Below are 20,259 nucleotides of genomic sequence, written 5' to 3'. Positions count from 1 at the left end.
TAGATACTATTAAGAAGATAAATCACATTGTAGAATAACATGCACAATAAAATTCTAAATCTTTACTAATTAAAAACTTATATGAGGAAAATCACACCATAATTAAAGTTAGAAGATCAATGAAAAACTAGTTTAAAAATTTGTGCTACATGTGACAAAAGGGCAAACGTTCTCAACATATGAAGAATTCTCGGGGTGCTAAGGGAAGATGGTGGAAGATTAAGATGCGGAGATCACCTTCCTCCCCACAGATACACCAGAAACACATCTACACGTGGAACGACTCCTACAGCATCATACTGAATGCTGGCAGAAGACCTCAGATCTCCCAAAAGGCAAAAAACTCCCCACACACCTGGGTAGGACAAAAGAAAAAAGAATAAACAGAGACAAAAGGATAAGGACAGGATCTGCACCAGTGGAAGGGATCTGGGAAGGAGGAAAGGTTTCCACACACTAGAAGCCCCTTCGCGGGTGGAGACTGTGGGTGGTGGAGGGGGGAAGTTTCGGAACCGCGGAGGAGAGCGCAGCCATGAGGGTACGGAGGGCAAAGCAGAGAGATTCCTGCACAGAGGATCAGTGCCAGCCGGCACTCACCAGCCCAAGAGGCTGATCGGCTCACCCGCCGGGGTGGGCGGGGCTGGGAGCTGAGGCTCGGGCTTCGGTTGGAACGCAGGGAGAGTACTGGGGTTGGCAGCGCGAACACAGCCTGAAGGGGGTGAGTGCACCACGGCTAGCTGGGAGAGAGTCTGGAAAATGTCTGGACCTGCCAAAGAGGCAAGAGATTTTTTCTTTCCTCTTTGTTTCCTGGTGCGTGAGGAGAGGGGGATTAAGAGGGCTGCTTAAAGGAACTCCAGAGATGAGCGCAAACTGCGGCTAACAGCGTGGACCACAGAGACGGGCATGAGAAGCTAAGGCTGCTGCTGCCGCCACCAAGAAGCCTGTGTGCGAGCACGGGTCACTATCCACACACCACTTCCGGGGAGCCTGTGCAGCCCGCCACTGCCAGGTTCCCGAGATCCAGGGACAACTTCCCTGGGAGAACGCACGATGTGCATCAGGCTGGTGCAATGTCACGCCGGCCTCTGCCGCCGCAGACTCTCCCTGCATTCCATGATCCTCCCTGCCCCGGGCCTGAGGGAGCCAGAACCCCCGAAGCAGCTGCTCCTTTAACCCCGTCCTGTCTGAGCGAAGAACAGACTCCCTCCGGCGACCTACACACAGAGGCGGGGTCAAATCCAAAGCTGAGCTCCTGGGAGCTGTGAGAATAAAGTAGAGAAAGGGAAATCTCTCCCAGTAGCCTCAGAAGCAGCAGATTAAAGCTCCACAATCAACTTGATGTACCCTGCATCTGTGGAATACATGAATAGACAACGAATCATCCCAAATTGAGGAGGTGGACTTTGAGAGCAAGATTTATGATTTTTTCCCCTTTTCCTCTTTCTGTGAGTGTGTATGTGTATGCTTCTGTATGAGATTTTGTCTGTGTAGCTTTGCTTTCACCATTTGTCCTAGGGTTCTATCTGACCTTTTTGTCTTTTAAACTTTTTTTTCTTAATAATTATTTTTTATTTTAATAACTTTATTATATTTATCTTACTTTTTAAATTTTTACTTTATCTTCTTTCTTTCTTTCTTTTATTCCATCCTTTCCTGCTTCCTTCCATCCTGCCTCCCTCCGTCCTTTCTTTCTTTCTTTATTTCCTTCTTTCTTTCTCCTTTCTTTCTTTTTTCTTTCTTCCTTTCGACTTTTACTAATTCCTTCTATCTACATTTTTCCCCTTTTATTCTGAGCTGTGTGGATGAAAGGCTCTTGGTGCTGCAGCCAGGAGTCAGTGCTGTGCCTCTGAGATGGGAGAGCCAACTTCAGGACACTGGTCCACAAGAGACCTCCCAGCTCCACATAATATTAAATGGCAAAAATCTCCCAGAGATCACCATCTCAACATCAGCACCCAGCTTCACTCAACGACCAGCAAGCTACAGTGCTGGACACCCTATGCCAAACAACTAGCAAGACAGGAACACAACACCACCCATTACCAGAGAGGCTGCCTAAAATCATAATAAGTCCGCAGACACCCCAAAACACACCAACAGACGGGGACTTGCCCACCAGAAAGACAATATCCAGCCTCATCCACCAGGACACAGGCACTAGTCCCCTCCACCAGGAAGCCTACACAACCCACTGAACCAACCTTAGCCACTGGGGACAGACACCAAAAACAATGGGAATTATGAACCAGCAGCCTGCAAAAGGGAGACCCCAAACACAGTAAGATAAGCAAAATGAGAAGACAGAAATACACACAGCAGATGAAGGAGCAAGACAAAAACCCACCACACCTAACAAATGAAGAGGAAATAGGCTGTCTACCTGAAAAATAATTCAGAATAATGATAGTAAAGATGATCCAAAATCTTGGAAATAGAATAGAGGAAAAGCAAGAAACTTTTAACAAAGACCTTAGAAGAACTAAAGAAGAAACAAGCAATGATGAACAACACAATAAATGAAATTAAAAATACTATAGGTGAGATCAATAGCAGAAAAACTGAGGCATAAGAACGGATAAGTGACCTGGAAGTAAAATAGTGGAAATAACTACTGCAGAGCAGAATACAGAAAAAAGAATGAAAAGAACTGAGGAGAGTCTCAGAGACCTCTGGAACAACATTAAACACACCAACATCCGAATTATACGGGTTCAAGAAGTAGAAGAGAAAACAAAAGGGACTGAGAAAATATTTGAAGAGATTATAGTTGAAAATTTCCCTAATATGGGAAAGGAAATACTTAATCAAGTCCAGGAAGCACAGAGAGTCCCATAAAGGATAAATCCAAGCAGAAATATGCCAAGACAAATATTTAAAAGTGTGAAAATTACATACAAAGAAAACATATTAAAAGCAGCAAGGGAAAAACAACAAATAACACACAAGGGAATCCCCATAAGGTTAAGAGCTGATCTTTCAGCAGAAACTCTGCAAGCCAGAAGGGACTGGCAGGACATATTTAAAGTGATGAAGGAGAAAAACCTGCAACCAAGATTATGCTACCCAGCAAGGATCTCATTCAGATTTGATAGAGAAATTAAAACCTTTACAGACAAGCAAAAGCTGAGAGAGTTCAGCACCACCAAACAAGCTTTACAAATGCTAAGGATCATCTCTAGGCAAGAAAGAGAAGAGAAGGAAAACACCTACAATAAACCCAAAACAATTAAGAAAATGGGAATAGGAACATACATATCGACAATTACCTTAAATGTAAATGGATTAAAGGCACCCACAAAAGACATAGACTGGCTGAATGGATACAAAAACAAGACCCATATATATTCTGTCTACAAGATACCCACTTCAGACCTAGAGACACATACAGGCTAAAAGTGTGGGGATGGAAAAAGATATTCCATGCAAATGAAAACCAAAAGAAAGCTGGAGTAGCAATTCTCATATCAGACATAATAGACTTTAAAATAAAGACTATTAGAAGAGACAAAGAAAGACACTACATAATGATCAAGGGATCAATTCAATAAGAAGATATAACAATTGTAAATATTTATGCACCCAACATAGGAGCACCTCAATACATAAGGCAAGTACTAACAGCCATAAAAGGGGAAGTAGACAGCAACACATTCATAGTAGGGGACTTTAACACCCCACTTTCACCAATGGACAGATCATCCAAAATGAAAATAAATAAGGAAGCACAAACTTTAAATGATACATTAAACAAGATGGACTTAATTGATATTTATAGGACATTCCATCCAAAAACAACAGAATACATATTTTTCTCAAGTGCTCATGGAATATTCTCCAGGATTGATCATATCTTGGGTCACAAATCAAGCCTTGGTAAATTTAAGAAAATTGAAATTGTATCAAGTATGTTTTCTTACCACAATGTTATGGGACTAGATATCAATTAAAGGAAAATACCTGTAAAAAATACAAACACATGGAGGCTAAACAATACACCACTTAATAATGAAGTGATCACTGAAGAAATCAAAGGAGAAATTAAAAAAATACCTAGAAACAAATGAAAATGGAGACATGACGACCCAAACCTATGAGATGTAGAAAAAGCAGTTCTTAGAGGGAAGTCTACAGCAATAAAATACTACCTTAAGAAACAGGAAACATCTCAAATAAACAACCTAAACTTGTACTTAAAGCAATTAGAGAAAGAAGAACAACAACAACAACAACAAAGTTATCAGAAGGAAAGTAATCATAAAATTCAGACCAGAAATAAATGAAAAAGAAATGAAGGAAATGATAGCAAAGATCAGTAAAACTATAAGCTGGCTCTTTGAGAAGAAAAACAAAATTGATAATCCACTAACCAGACTCATCAAGAAAAAAACAGAGAAGACTCAAATCAATAGAATTAGAAATGAAAACGGAGAAGTAACAACTGACACTGTGGAAATACAAAAGATCATGAGAGATTACGACAAGTAACTCTATGTCAATAAAATGGACAACCTGGGAGAAATGGTCAAATTCTTAGAAATGCACAGCCTGCCAAGACTGAACCAGGAAGAAATAGAAAATATGAACAGACCAATCACAAGCACTGAAATTGAAACTGTGATTAAAAACCTTCCAACAAACAAAAGCCCAGGACTAGATGGCTTCACAGGAGAATTCTATTAAACATTCAGAGAAGAGCTAACACCTATCCTTCTCAAACTCTTCCAAATTATAGCAGAGGGAGGAACACTCCCAAACTCATTGTACGAGGCCACCATCACCCTGATACCAAAACCAGACAAGGATGTCATAAAGAAAGAAAACTACAGGCCAATAACACTGATGAACATAGATGCAAAAATCCTCAACAAAATACTAGCAAACAGAATCCAACAGCACATTAAAAGGATCATACACCATGATCACGTGGGGTTTATTCCAGGAATGCAAGGATTCTTCAATATATGCAAATCAATCATTGTGATCAACCATATTAACAAATTGAAGGAGAAAAACCATATGATCATCTCAATAGATGCAGAGAAAGCTTTCAACAAAATTCAACACCCATTTATGATTAAAACCCTGCAGAAAGTAGGCATAGAGGGAACTTTCCTCAACATAATAAAGGCCATATATGAGAAACCCACAGCCAACATCATCCTCAATGGTGAAAAACTGAAAGCATTTCCACTAAGATCAGGAACAAGAAAAGGTTGCCCGCTCTCACCATTCTTATTCTACATAGTTTTTGAAGTTTTTGCCAGAGCAATCAAAGAAGAGAAGGAAATAAAAGGAATCCAAATCAGAAAAGAAGATGTAAAGCTGTTACTGTTTGCAGATGACATGATACTATACACAGAAAATCCTAAAGGTGCTATCAGAAAACTACTAGAGCTGATCAATTAATTTGGTAAAGTAACTGGATACAAAATTAATGCACAGTAATCTCTGGCATTCCTGTACACTAATGATGAAAAATCCGAATGTGAAATCAAGAAAACACTCCCATTTACCATTGCAACAGAAAGAATAAAATATCTAGGAATAAACCTACCTAAGGAGAAAAAAGACCTGTATGCAGAAAATTATAAGAAACTGATGAAAGAAATTAAAAGTGAAACAAATAGATGGAGAGATATACCATGTTCTTGGATTGGAAGAATCAACATTGTGAAAATGACTCTACTACCCAAAGCAATCTACAGATTCAATGTATACCCTATCAAACTACCACTGGCGTTTTTCACAGAACTAGAACAAAATTTTTCACAATTTGTATGGAAACACAAAAGACTCCGAGTAGCCAAAGCAATCTTGAGAATGAAAAACGGAGCCTGAGGAATCAGGCTCCCTGACTTCGGACTATACTAAAAAGCTACAGTAATCAAAACAGTATGGTACTTGCACAAAAACAGAAATATAGATCAATGGAACAGCATAGAAAGCCCAGAATAAACCCACTCACATATGGTCACCTTATCTTTGATAAAGGAAGCAGGAATATACAGTGGAGAAAGGACAGCCTCTTCAATAAGTGGTGCTGGGAAAACTGGACAGGTACATGTAAAAGTATGAGATTAGATCGCTCCCTAACACCATACAGAAAAATAAGCTCAAAATGAATTAAAGACCTAAATGTAAGGTCAGAAACTATCAAACTCTTAGAGGAAAACATAGGCAGAATACTCTACAACATAAATCATAGCAAGATCCTTTTGACCCACCTCCTGGAGAAATGGAAATAAAAACAAAAATAAACAAATGGGACCTAATGAAACTTCAAAGCTTCTGCACAGCAAAGGAAACAAGACCAAAAGACAACCCTCAGAATGGGAGATAATATTTGCAAATGAAGCAACTGATGAAGGATTAATCTCCAAAATTTATAAGCAGCTCATACAGCTCAATAACAAAATAAACAACCCAATCCAAAAATGGACCGAAGACCTAAATAGACATTTCTCCAAAGAAGATATACAGACTGCCAACAAATACATGAAAGAATGTTCAACATCATTAATCATTAGGGAAGTGCAAATCAAAACTACAATGAGGCATCACCTCACACCAGTCAGAATGGCCATCATCAAAAAATCTACAAACAATAAATGCTGGAGAGGGTGTAGATAAAAGGGAACCCTCCTACACGGTTGATGGGAATGTCAATTGTTACAGCCACTATGAAGAACAGTATAAAGGTTCCTTAAAAAACTAAAAATAGAGCTACCATATGATCCAGCAATCACACTCCTGGGCATATAACTGGAGAAAACCATAATTCGAAAAGATACCTGTTCTCCAATATTCACTGCAGCACTATTTATGAAAGCCAGGACATGGAAGCAACCTAAATGTCCATTGATGGAGGAATGGATAAATAAATGTGGTATGGACCACAACTGACGAGGTAACTTCCACTTTGAGCCTTTTTCCAGGCTCCTTGTTGCAAACTGCTTGTGACTAGCAACCATCCAAGCAAGAAACCTGTGTAAGTTGCTGCAGAAATGACTGTGCACAGCCCGTGGGGGACAGTCACAAAAGAGTTTCTCCTTGGGATTATATGACCTCTTTTCAATTTTGAAGTTAGACATGGGAGAAGGAAGATCTGCTCACAACAGACCAAGGTACCCAATCTCAGGTTTGGGTTTTCTGGACTCTGTTTTTTTCTGGTAAATAAACCCTGAGGACTGATCAGCTCTTGCAGGTCTAAAACCATGGCCTATGAAGCAATAACTTTCAGGGATGTGGCCAAAGAGTTCTTTCAGCATGTGTTGGAATTTCTTGATCCTATTCAGAAGAAGTTGTACTATGATGTGTTGATGGAGAGCAATAGTAATTTGGTCTTAGTGGACCATTCCATTTATGAGCCAGACATAATTGTGTTACTGGAGCAAGGAGAAGAATGCTGAATGGTTGTGAGAGAAGAAACAAGAAGCTGGATTACAGATTTGGATTCAAGTTATAAAATAATCAGCATTAGAAAGACATTTATATCCGGAAAAAGCCATCACTTTTTTTGCGTCGGAGAATTCATAGTGGTGAGAAACACTATGAAGATGAAGAATGTGGGGAGGCCTTTAGTTATGCCTCAAACCTTGCTCAACATGGAAGAGTTCAGGTTGGAGCAGACAGCCAGGACTCTAAGATGACATCAGTTGTACCACTGAAGGAGAAGAAGCTCCTGGATATCAAATTAAAGGAGCTGCCTAGCTGGATAATAATGTGGGGTTTCATCCCTAAAGGCATTACTGGAGCGTTTCAAATAGGTTATTACTGATATTACAACAAGTATTTCAACGTGAAGAAAGGGAGTATCACTGGGTTTTCTATGGTGCTGGCAGCTTATGTGATTTTCAACTACTGCTGTTCTTACAAGGAACTTGAACATGAGCAGCCAAGTGAGTACCACTGAAGAGGGTGCACTCTGCATTCTTGACCATGACCTTTGCCGGGCACCCCTGAATCCTTTCATACCCTAATGGAGAATTAACACTCAATAAAAGATGACTGGTTAAAAAAAATCTGTCTTAGCAACTTTCAAGTATGTAATACAGTATTATTAAGAATACTCACCATGCTGTACATTATACCTCCATGACTTATTTATTTTATTATTGGAAAATTGCAGCTTTTGATCACCTTTACCCATTTCACTCACTGTTTCTGGCAACCATCAATCTGTTCTCTTGTATCTATGGCTTCAGTTTTATATTTTTGTTTTTGACTTTTTTTTTTTTTTTTAGATTTCACATACAAATGAGATCATACAGTATTGGTATTTGTCTTTCTCTGTCTGACTTCACTTAGTATAATGTTCTCAAGATCATCTATGTTGTCACAAATGGCAGGATTTCCTTCTTTTATGACTGAATAATATTTTATTGTGTATATGCCACATTTAAAAAAATTCATTAATGTCTTGATGAACCCTTGTTGTTTTCATGTCTTGGCTATTGTAAATAATGTTGCATTGAACATGGGGATGCAGGTATATTTTCAAGATAATGATTTTGTTTCCTTTGGATAAATACCAAGAAGTTGAATTGCTGGGTTATATGGTAGTTCTAGTTTTAATTTTTTGAGGAACCTCCATACTGTTTTCCATAATGGCTACACTAATTTGCATTCCCTCTAGCAGTACATAAGTGTTCCCTTTTCTCCACATCCTTGCCAACACTTGTTATTTCTTGCTTTTTAGTAATAGCCATTCTTACAGATGTGAGGTGATATTTTATTGTAGTTTTGATTTGCATTTCCCTGATGATTAGTGATGTTGAGCACCTTTTTTAGTGCCTGTTGGTCATTTATATGCCTTCTTTGGAAAAATGTCTATTCAGAGCCTCTCCCCATTTTTTAACTGGGTTGCTTGTTTGCTTTTCTATTAAGTTGCATAAGAGTATTTAAAAAATATATTGTGGATTGTAAATCAACTATAATGTAAAATAAAATTTTTAAAAAGAAATGTGGTATTATATATAATGGAATATTACTCAGCTATAAAAAAGGACAAAATGATGTCATTTGTAGTGACATGGTAAAATAGATAACTAATAAGAATATACTGTATAGCTCAAGTAACTCTACTCAGTACTCTGTAGTGACCTATATGGGAATAGAATGTAAAAAGGAGTGTATATATGTATATGTATAACTGATTCACTTTGCTGTATAGCAGAAATTAACATAGCATTGTAAATCAACTATACTCCAGTAAAAAAATAATTAAAAATAAATAAAAAATTAAAAAAATCCCACTTTATTTGCCCACCTACATCTATATAGATATATATAACACAGATGGGCTGTGTTAGAAGAGTAAGAGGAATGGCTACCCTTTGGCCACACTGCTCCTCCCCTAAGCCAGGGCAACACTACTTTTCCTCCAGTGGGAAAAAGAGAGCCCAGGGTAGACATCCCCAAGCATTGTGGGTTGTTTCTGAAGAGAGTCACTCTGGACTTGCCTAATGGGGATTGTGGGGGACTCTATGGATCTTGACCATTGAGAACTGGACTGTGATGGAGAAGCAGGCAGGTGGCTTGTAGCAACCAGCTCTCAGACCTTGTCAGACTGTATTTCTAGCTTTGGCACACAAATAGAAGTCCAAACCAAGTGGGTTTGATCATCCACAAAACCAAAATGGTGGTCCAGTCTGACCAAAGAACTCAGCAGGATGCAGGCCTGCTTGATATGGGACCAGAAACAAAGAGCCTTTTTGGTCCTGGAACCTGGTCTTCCCCTCTGTCAAAGAAGGAGACTTAAGTCATAACCCCTATCACTGTTAAGTGTTGCTCCCAGCCCTGTTCAAGAAAGAAGTCTGGTTGGAAATCTTGTGAGGTTGATTAGCCCAGCACTGTTGAGTGGAGAACTCATCAGGCAGTGCTGACTGTCTAAAGAGCAAAGCCAATGGTCCCATTTGACTAGAGAACTTGTATCACAGTACTGCTGAAGTCAAGACCACATACAAAGAGTCTTGCTGGCCTAAAACTAGTTCTAACACTGTGCCTTTCTAGAGGAGCTAATTCACAGGCCTGCCCATTGCTGAGGGAACCTCCTGGTCCACATGTCCAAGAAGCCTGTCCTGAGAACATGGGAACTGCTTTAGAGCCTGGCCAGCAGCTTTGCCTATCTGCAGAGCCAAGCCAGCAACCCTATATGGCCAGAGAGTTTGGTGCAGTTTTGCCTGATTAGCTCTTGAAACAAGAGTCTTGCTAGCCTTGGGACCTATTTTGTGGTTCTCCCTAGTCAGGGAAGATAATCTGTAGTCTTGCATGCTTCTGAATACAGCCTCTGACCCTGCCAACCAGGAAACCTAAATGGAGCTCCCTGGAATCTCAGTGTCCCATCCTGCTGCCCAGATTCAGCAGCACTTGACCAAAGAGCCCAGCAAACAGATCTGTATATACAGAGACAAGACAGAGGTCCTGTATATCCAAGGAGCTTAGCACACAGTTCTGTTGAATTTGATTTCCAAAGAGCCATGCAAGCCCTATGGCCTTTTCTGCAGCCCCACCCAAGCAGGAAAGCTAATTTATAGCCCTACTGAAAGCTGAATACAAGGTCCAGCCAGCCCTGGCCAGGAAATCTAACCAGAGTTTCTGGAAATTTGTATAGCTGATCCTGCAACTTCAGTTACAACAGTACTTAAGCAGAGAGCCTGTCTAGTGAACCTACCCATCTGTAGAGCTAGGACAGTGGCCTGTCAGACCAGGGATCTAGGTGTATAGTTCTGCCACATTTGATCACCAAACAAGAGTCATTCCAGATTTGGGGCATACATGGGCACCTTCCTGGGCAGGGAAACTAATTTGTAGCCCTGCTCACTGTTGAATCCAGTTATCAGTCTGCTTGACCAGGGAACCTAACCAGATCACTGTGGAAGCTGTGGAGCCCACCATACAGCCCTGCTTACAGTCCCATATGAACAGAGAACAGATCCCATGGATTTCCCCATCTTCAGAACAAAACTTGTGGACCTGTCTGGCCAGGAAATGCAATGCACATTCTTGATTAATTTGGGTCACCAAACAATGAGCAATGCAGGCCTTGGGGCCCATTCTTCTCCCCTACCAGGGTACGGAATCTAAGTCATAGTCTTGTCTACTTATGAGTATAGTACTCAGTCCGAACCATCTAGAAAGCTTGACCAGAGAACACAGGCAAATGTGGAGCTCATCTTATAAACTTATTTGTGCAGGGAATAAAGCCAGCAGTCCTAGCCAACAGTTCTCAGCCAGCAGCACAAGTCTGCCCAACCTCAGAGCTCATTATGTAGCCTTGCCCAAAAGTATGCCCTAATAGTAAGCTTCGTCCACTCAAGGACACTACCAGCTGACCTGTACAGAATTCCACACTAAGTGAACTGGTGAAGAACTGTTAGTGCAAAAGTAAACCTGTAAAGTCTGGAAGATGAGACTGCTTACAGAAATGCACAAATACAAACATAAGGAATCAAGGATCACAAAAAATCAGGTAAGCATCATGCCACCAAAGTAAACTAATAAAACTCCAATAACTGATCCAAAAGAAATGAAGATCTATAAACTATCAGATAAAGAATTTAAAATAATCCTCTTAAAGGACTTTTGTGAACTACAAATATACAACTAAACAAAATTAGGAATAAAATACATGAATAAAATGAGAAGTTCAACAAAGAAATAGAAACTGTCAAAAATAAAAAAAATCCTAGAGCTGAAAAATACAAGTGAACTGAAAACTTCAATAGAGAGCTTCAAAAGCAGACTAGACCATGCATAAGAAAGAATCAGTGTCCTAGAAGACAGGGCATTTGAAAATATGCAGTTGGAGGCCATAAAGAAAAAGAATTAAAAAGAGTGAAGAAAGCCTACAGGACTTATGAGACATGATCAAAAGAAACAAGATCCACCTTATGGGAATTCCAAAGGAGAAGATAAAGAGAAAGGAACAGAAAGTATATTTAAAGCAATAATGGTGGAAAACTTCCCCAAACCATGGGGGAAAAATGGACATCCATATCTATGAGGCCCAAATACCCCAAATAAGTTAAAACAAAGTAAGGCTATAAAGAGGCACACTATAATAAAATTTTCAGAAGTCAAAGACAAAAAAGCAATTTTGAAAGTGGCATGAAAAGAGAAAAAAATGAATACAAGGGAAACCCCATAAGACCATCAGTGGATTTCTCAAAACAAATGTTTCAGGTTGGAGAGAATGAGATGATATATTCAAAATATTGAAAAAAAAAAAAACAAAAGTCAACCTAGAATACTATAACTGGCAAAACTGTAGTTCAAAAATAAAGGCGAAATAGACTTTCCCAAACAAAAAATAGAAGAGGGAGGTCATCAACAGTAGACCTACCTACCTTATAAGACATGTTAAAGAGAGTTCTTTGAGCGGAAGTAAAATGATGCTAATTAGCATGATAAAAACGTATGAAGGTAGTGTAAAACTTATTGGTAATGGTAAATATATAGTCAAAGTCAGATAATCTCCTATGGTAATGGTAGTGCATTATTCATTTAAATTTATATTAAAATTTAAAAACAAATGTACTAAAAATAACCATAACTACAATAATCTGCTATTGGTTACAAAATATGATAAATATGTAAACTGTAACTTCAGTAACCTAACGTGAGGGAAAGGAGAAACAAAAGTATAAAGTTTAGAAATACTGTGAAAGTTATCATTTTAAAATAGGGTGTTACAATTTTAAGACATTTTTAAGATATGTAAGCCTCATGGTAACCACAAGACAAAAACATGCAGTAGTTACACAAAAGAACATACTAAAAAAAGTCAAAGATTATTGATGTCAAAAGTCATCAAATCACAAAAGAAGACTGCAGATAAGAGAGAAACAATGATCTACAAAACGGTCAGACAACAATTAAGAAAATTACAATAACAAGTCCTTACCTATCAATAATTAGATTAATCATAAATGGATTAAATTTTCCAATCAAAAGACATAGAATAGCTAAATGGAATTTTTAAAAAGATCCAATGATATGCTGCCTACGAGAGTCCCTTGAACCTTAACAACACACATAGATTGAGTGTGAAGGGATGAAAAAAGATATTTCAAGCAAATGGTAACCACCTCCCAAAAAAACAGCAGAGCTAGTTATATTTATATCAAACCAAAAGACATTAAACTTAAAATGGTATAAAGGAAAAAGGTTATTATATAATGATAAAGAGGTCAATCCATCAAGAAGATATAACAATTGTAAATATTAAAACACTCAATATCAGAGCACCTAAATATATAAAGCATACACTAACAGAACTAACAGGAGAAATAAACATCAACAAAAAACTGTTGGTGATATTAATACCCCACTCTTAACAATGGATAGATCATCCAGACAGAGAATTAATAAGAAAGGTGTGGTTTTGAACCTTCGTCCTTCAGTGGACAAAGCTTACTATTAGGGCATATTTTTGGACAAGGCTGCATAATGAGCTCTGAGGTTGGGCAGATTTATGCTGCTGGCTGAGACTGTTGGCTAGGACTGCAGGATTTATTCCCTGCACAACACTATAGGCCAAATGGCCCTAACAGACATACACAGAACATTTGATCTGACAATAGCAGAATACACATTGTTCGTGAACACACATCAAACGTTTTCTAGGATAGAGCATATGTTAGACCACAAAATAAGTCTTAGCAAATTTAACATTTAAATAATAACAAGTACCTTTTCCAACCACAATGGTATGAAACCAGAAATCAATTAAAAGAGAAAATGAATACATGAAAAACCAAGGAGTCAAAGAAGAACTAAAGGGAAAAGAATAAAAGTATCTTGATACAAATAAAAAGAGAAGCACAACACATCAAAAGGTATGTGATTCAGCAAAAGCAGTTCTAAGAAGGAAGTTTTTAGCTATATATCAAGAAAACAGGGAGATTTAAAATGCACAACATAACTTTACACTTCAAGGAAACAGAAAGAGAAAAATGAACCAAACCCAAAGCAGCAGAAAGAAGGAAATAATAAAGACAGCAGCAGGAATAAATGAAATAGAGAACAGGAAAACAATAGAAAAAATTAACAAAACAAAGAGTTGGTTATTTGAAATGATAAATAAAATTGAAATTATTTTAGCTAGACTAACCAGAAAAAACAGGATTTAAATCAAGAAAATTATAAAGAGGAAATAATATAACATATTACAGAAAACTGAAGGATCATAAAAGGCTACTATGAATAGTGATACACCACCAAACTGGACAACCTGTGAGAAATGGATAAAATCATAGAATCATTCAACCCACCAAGACTAAGTTAGAAAGAAATAGAAAAACTGAAGAAACCAAATACTAGCTTGGATTGAATCAGTAATCAAAAATATTCCAGCAATTCTATCAAACATACAAAGAAGAATTTATACCTATCCTTCTCAAACTCTTCAAAAAGATTGAAGAGGACTGAACACTCCCATGGTCATTCTATGAAGCAACCATCACCCTGACACGAAAACCAAAGACACTACCAAAAAAGAAAATTACAGGCCAATATCTTTGATGAAGACAGATGTAAAAATTCTCAACAAAACATTACCATACTGAATCCAACAATACATAAAAAGGATCATACACCATGATCAATTTGGATTCATTCCAGGGTCACAAAGGTGGTTCAACATATGCAAATCAAACGTGTGATACACCACATCAGCAAAAGAAAAGACAAAAACCACATGATCATCTCAATAGATGCAGAAAAAGCATTTGATAAAATTCAATATCCATTCATAATAAAAACTCTTGCCAAAGTGGGTATAGAGGGAACACATCTCAACATAACAAAAGTCAATTTTGACAAACCCACAGCCAACATAATACTCAATGGTGAAAAGCTGAAAGATTTTACTCTAAAATCAGGAACAGGACAAGAATGCCCACTCTCACCACTTCTATTCAACATAATATTGGAAGTCCTAGACATAGCAATCAGACAAGAAAAAGAAATAAAAAGTATCCAAATTGGAAGGGAAGAAGTAAAATTGTCCTTATATTCAGATGACATGATATTATATATAGAAAAGCCTAAAGACTCCACACAAACACTATAAAAACTGATAAATTAATTAGCAAAGTAGCAGGAAACAAGATTAATACACAGAAATACATAATATTTCTTTACACTAACAATGAAATATCAGAAAGAGAAAGTAAAAAAAAAATACATAAATTAAATAAAATGCCTAGGAGTAAACCTAACCAATGAGGTGAAAGACATATGCTGAGAACTATAAAACTTTTATAAAGGAAATAGAAGGTTATTCAAAGAAATGTAAAGATATTCCATGCTCTTGGATTGGAAGAATTCATATTGTTAAAATGGCCATACTACCCAAAGCAATCTACAAATTTAATGTGATCCCTGTCAAATTACCCAGACATTTTTCACAGAACTAGAACAAATAATCCTAAAGTGAATCCTATATGAAACCAGAGAAGACCCAGAATTGCCAAAGCAATCCTGAGGAAAAAGAACAAAGCTGCAGAGATAACCCTTCCAGACATCAGAAAACACTACAAAGCTACAGTAGTCAAAACAGCATGGTGGGCTTCCCTGGTGGCACAGTGGTTAAGAATCCACCTGCCAATGCAGGAGACACGAGTTCAAACCCTGGTCCAGGAAGATCCCAAATGCCACAGAGCAACTAAGCCCGCATGCCACAACTACTGAGCCTGTGCTCTAGAGCTCTCGAGCCACAACTACTGATGCCTGTGTGCTTAGAGCCAATGCTCTGCAACAAGAGAAGCCACCACAATGAGAAGCCAGTGCACCACAATGAAGAGTAGCCCCTGCTTGCTGCAACAAAGACCCAATTCAGCCAAAAAATAAATAAATAAATAAAATAAATTTTAAAATTAAAAAAAAAAACAGCATGGTATTGGAACAAAACCAGACATATAAATCAATGGAACAGAATACAAAGCCCAGAAATAAGCCCACACACCTATAGTCAAATGATCTTCAACAAAGGAGGCAAGAATATACAATGCAGAAAAGACAGTCTCTTTAGCAAGTGGTGTTGGGAAAGCTGGACAGCCACATATAAATCAATGAAGTAAGAACACTCCTGCACACCATACACAAAATAAGCTTAAAATGGTTTAGAGACTTAAATATAAGACATGACACCATATAATTCCTAGAAGAGAATATAGGCAAAACAGAAATCATACCAATGTTTTCTTAGGTCATTCTCCCAAGGCAATAGAAATAAAAGCAAAAATAAACAAATGGGACCTAATCAAACATAAGTTTTTGCACAGCAAATGAAACCATAAACAAAAGAAAACCTACAGACTGGGATTAAATACTTGCAAACAATGAACCGAACAAACAAGGGCTTAATTTCCAAAATACACAAACAGCTCACAAAGCTCAATAACAAAAAAAAAAAAAAAAACAAGCAAACCAATCAAAAAAATGGGCAGAAGATCTAAATAGACATGTCTCCGAAGAATACATGCAGATGGCCAGCAGGCATATGAAAAGATGCCCATGATTGCCAATTATTAGAGAAATGCAAATCAAAACTATACTGTAGTATCACATCACACCAGTCAGAATGGCCATCTTCAAAAAGTCTACAAATAATGAATGCTGGAGAGGGTAAGGAGAAAAGGGAACCCTCCTACACTGTTGGTGGGAATGTAAATTGGTGCATCCAACATGGAAAACAGTAAAGAATTGCCTCAAAATACTAAAAATAGAGTTACCATATGATCCAACAATCCACTCTTGGGCATATGTCTGTAAAAGACAAAAGCTCTAATTCCAAAAAAATATATGCACCCCAATGTTCATAGCAGCATTATTTACAATAGGCAAGACACAGAAGTAACATAAGTGTCTATCAATAGATGAATGGATAAGGAAGATGTGGTATATATATACACACACAATGGAATATTACCCAGCCATAAAAAATACTGAAATATGAAATAATGCTATTCACAGCAACATGGTTGGAGCTAGAGATTATCATACTAAGTGAGGTAAGTCTGACAGAGGAAGACAAGTGTTATATGATATCACTCATAGATGGAACCTAAAAATTAATACAAATGGACTTATTTACAAAACAGACTTACAGACATAGAAAATAAACTTATGGTTTATAGGGGGAGGGATAACTTGGGCATGTGGGATTAACATATGCACACTACTATATATATAATACATAAACAGCAAAGATTTACTCTATAGCACAGGGAAATATATTCAGTATCTTGTAATAAACTATAATGGAAAAGAAAATCCTAATTACTTTGCTGTACACATGAAACTAATACAATAACGTAAATCAACTGTACTTCAATTTAAAAAATCTCCCAATGAAGAAGAAAAGACCATATATGACCAGCCCTCAGCTAACATCATACTCAATGGTGAAAATAAAATATTTTCCTTTAGATCAGGAAAAAGCCAAGGATACCCACTCTCTCCACTCCTATGCAACATAGTACTGGAAATCTTAGACAGACCAACTGGGCAAGAAAAAGAAATAAAATATATCCGAATTAGAAAGGAAGAAGTGAAATTGTCTCTATCTGCAATGACATTAATTTTTATGCAGAAAATTCTAAAGACTCCCCCAGAAAACTGTTAGATATGATCAACAAATTCAGCAAAGTCACAGGGTACAAAATTAACATACAAAAATCAGTAGCATTTCAATACAAAAGCAATGAATTTTTTAAGAAGAAATTAAAAATCATTCCCATTTCAATAGCATCAAAAACAATTAAATACTTAGGAATATATTTAACCAAGGAGGTGAAGGATCTCTACACTGAAAACTAAAGACATTCATTAAAGAAATTGAAAAAGACAGAAATAAATGGAAAAATAAAACATGTTCATGGATTGGAGAAAATTAATATCGTAAAAATATCCATATTACCCCAAGCTATCTGTTGATTTAATGTCATCCCTACTATGATTCAAATGGCATTTTTTACAGAAGTAGATAAAACAATCTTAAAACTTGAATGCAACCACAGAGTATTTGGCTGCCAAATATATGAAGAAATTTTAAGAAAGAGCAAAGCAGGAGGCACCACACTTTCTGATTTCAAGCCATATTATGAAGCTATTGTTATCAAAACAGTGTTGTGCTGGCATAAAAACAGACAAATAGACAAATGGAACAGAATCAGGAGCCCAGTAATAAGCCCATGCATATGCAGTCAACTAAGACTTGACAAGGGTGCCAAGAATACTCAATGGAGAAAAAAATGGTTTATTTAATAAATAGTGCTAAGATAATTGGATATTCAAATATAAAAGAATGAAACTACACCCTACCTTACACCACTCACAAAAATTAATTCCAAATGGATTAAGGACTTAAATGTAAGACTGAAAACCATAAAACTCCTAGAAGAAAACATATGAAAAAACTTCTTGCCGTGGGTTTTGGCAATGATTTTTTGGATATGACACATAAAGCACAAGCAACAAAGTAAAAAAGTTAACAAGGGGAACTAGATAAAACTAAAAAACTTCTGTTCAGCAAAATAAACAATCAACAAAATGAAAGCCGACCTACAGATGGGATAAAATAGTTGCAAATCATATATTTGATAAGAGATTAAAATCAAAAATATATAAAGGACACATATAACTCAATAGCAATCATCATCGTCATTATCTTCTAATTAAAAAATGAGAAAAGAGCCTGAACAGATATTTTTATAAAGAAGATACTCCAATTTCCAACAGGTACACGGAAAGCTGTTTGACATCACTAATAATTGGGGAAATGCAAATCAAAACCACAATGACATAGCACCTCATGCCTATTATAATGACTATCATCAAGAAGACTGGCAAGGCTCGGTGCTTTGTGTTCACCTGGAGGGGTGGGATAGGGAGGGTGGGAGGGAGGGATATGCAAGAAAGAAGATATATGGGAACATATGTATATGTATAACTGATTCACTTTGTTATAAACCAGAAACTAACACACCATTGTAAAGCAATTATATTCTAATAAAGAAGTAAAAAAAAAAAAAGAAGACTGGCAAGGATGCAGAGAAAAAGGAAATCTTGATACTATGAGTGTGATCGTAATTGGTACAGCCACTAGAGAAAAAAAGAATGGTGGTATCTCAAAACCTAAAAATAAAACTAACATATAATTCAGCAATTCCACTTACAGGTATATATCAAAAAGAAAACCAAATCACTATGCTGAAGAGATTTGTTCACCCTCATGTGAATTGCATCATTATTTCCAATAGCCAAGACGTGGAAACAACATACATGTCCATTGATAGAGAAATGAATAAAGAAAATGAAATATAAACAAACAAACAAATAAATACATATATATTTATATATATAATGTAATACTCTTCAGCCATGAAAAAAATATCTGCAAAAACGTGAATGGACCTTGAGGGCATTATGTTAAGTGAAATAAGTCATAGAGAGAAAGACAAATGCCACATGATCTTACATGTGAAATATAAGAAAAAAACAATAATAGAAAACAGGATTAGATTTTCAGTTATGAGAGGTGGGGTGTGGGGTGTTGGGAGATGTCATATACAACATAATGACTAAAGTTTACAATGCTGTATGGTATATTTGAAAGTTACTAAAAGAGTAAACTTGAAAGTTCTCTTCACAAGGAAAAAGAAGTCGTAATAATGATTTTGCAATACATGTAAGTCAAGTCATTATACCGCATACCTTAAACTTATACAGTGTCGTATGTCAATTATATCTCAATAAAACTAAGTCAGATAGATGATAGATACATACATACATACATAGATAAATCAGAGAGAAGTAGAAATCATTGTGTTCTCATAATCAGAAGCCCTTTCTTTGTTGTTGTTATTTTAATAATTTTTGTCCTAACCAAAATTACATTTCAATAAAAGTACCTCTTATTTCCTCAGGGCATGGGGACAGGAAAGACTTTTACTACTTTTATACTATTAACCAAAAATCTTTAAACAAAAAACAATACCCATAATTTAAATTATCTGCTATTTAAGAAACTATATTAGATATCTACTGGATCATTACAAATTATGATTCAAGAATGTGGTCCTTATGTTTGTCACACGGATTACAGAATTTTCCAAAAATATAAAAAGCCACTGATTTTTGCATTGTTATATGAACATGCAACCCCGTATCAATATTAAAAATAAAATGGTGAGAGAAGATTCCATAATTCAGTGGTCCCCAACATTTTTGGCACCAGGAACTGGTTTCGTGAAA

The 20,259-nt window shown here is 36.9% G+C and overlaps 1 pseudogene; it reads left to right on the top strand.

The window, feature by feature from the left end:
• The first annotated feature begins 7,645 nt into the window (after window positions 1-7,645).
• Window positions 7,646-7,912, top strand: LOC101330867 (ATP synthase F(0) complex subunit f, mitochondrial pseudogene; annotated as a pseudogene).
• Window positions 7,913-20,259: the final 12,347 nt, after the last annotated feature.

This window comes from Tursiops truncatus, chromosome X (assembly GCF_011762595.2).
Source record: "Tursiops truncatus isolate mTurTru1 chromosome X, mTurTru1.mat.Y, whole genome shotgun sequence".
Lineage (NCBI taxonomy): Eukaryota > Metazoa > Chordata > Mammalia > Artiodactyla > Delphinidae > Tursiops > Tursiops truncatus.
The sequence above is the reverse complement of the archived record's forward strand: the minus strand, read 5'-3'. Positions and strand labels throughout refer to the sequence as shown.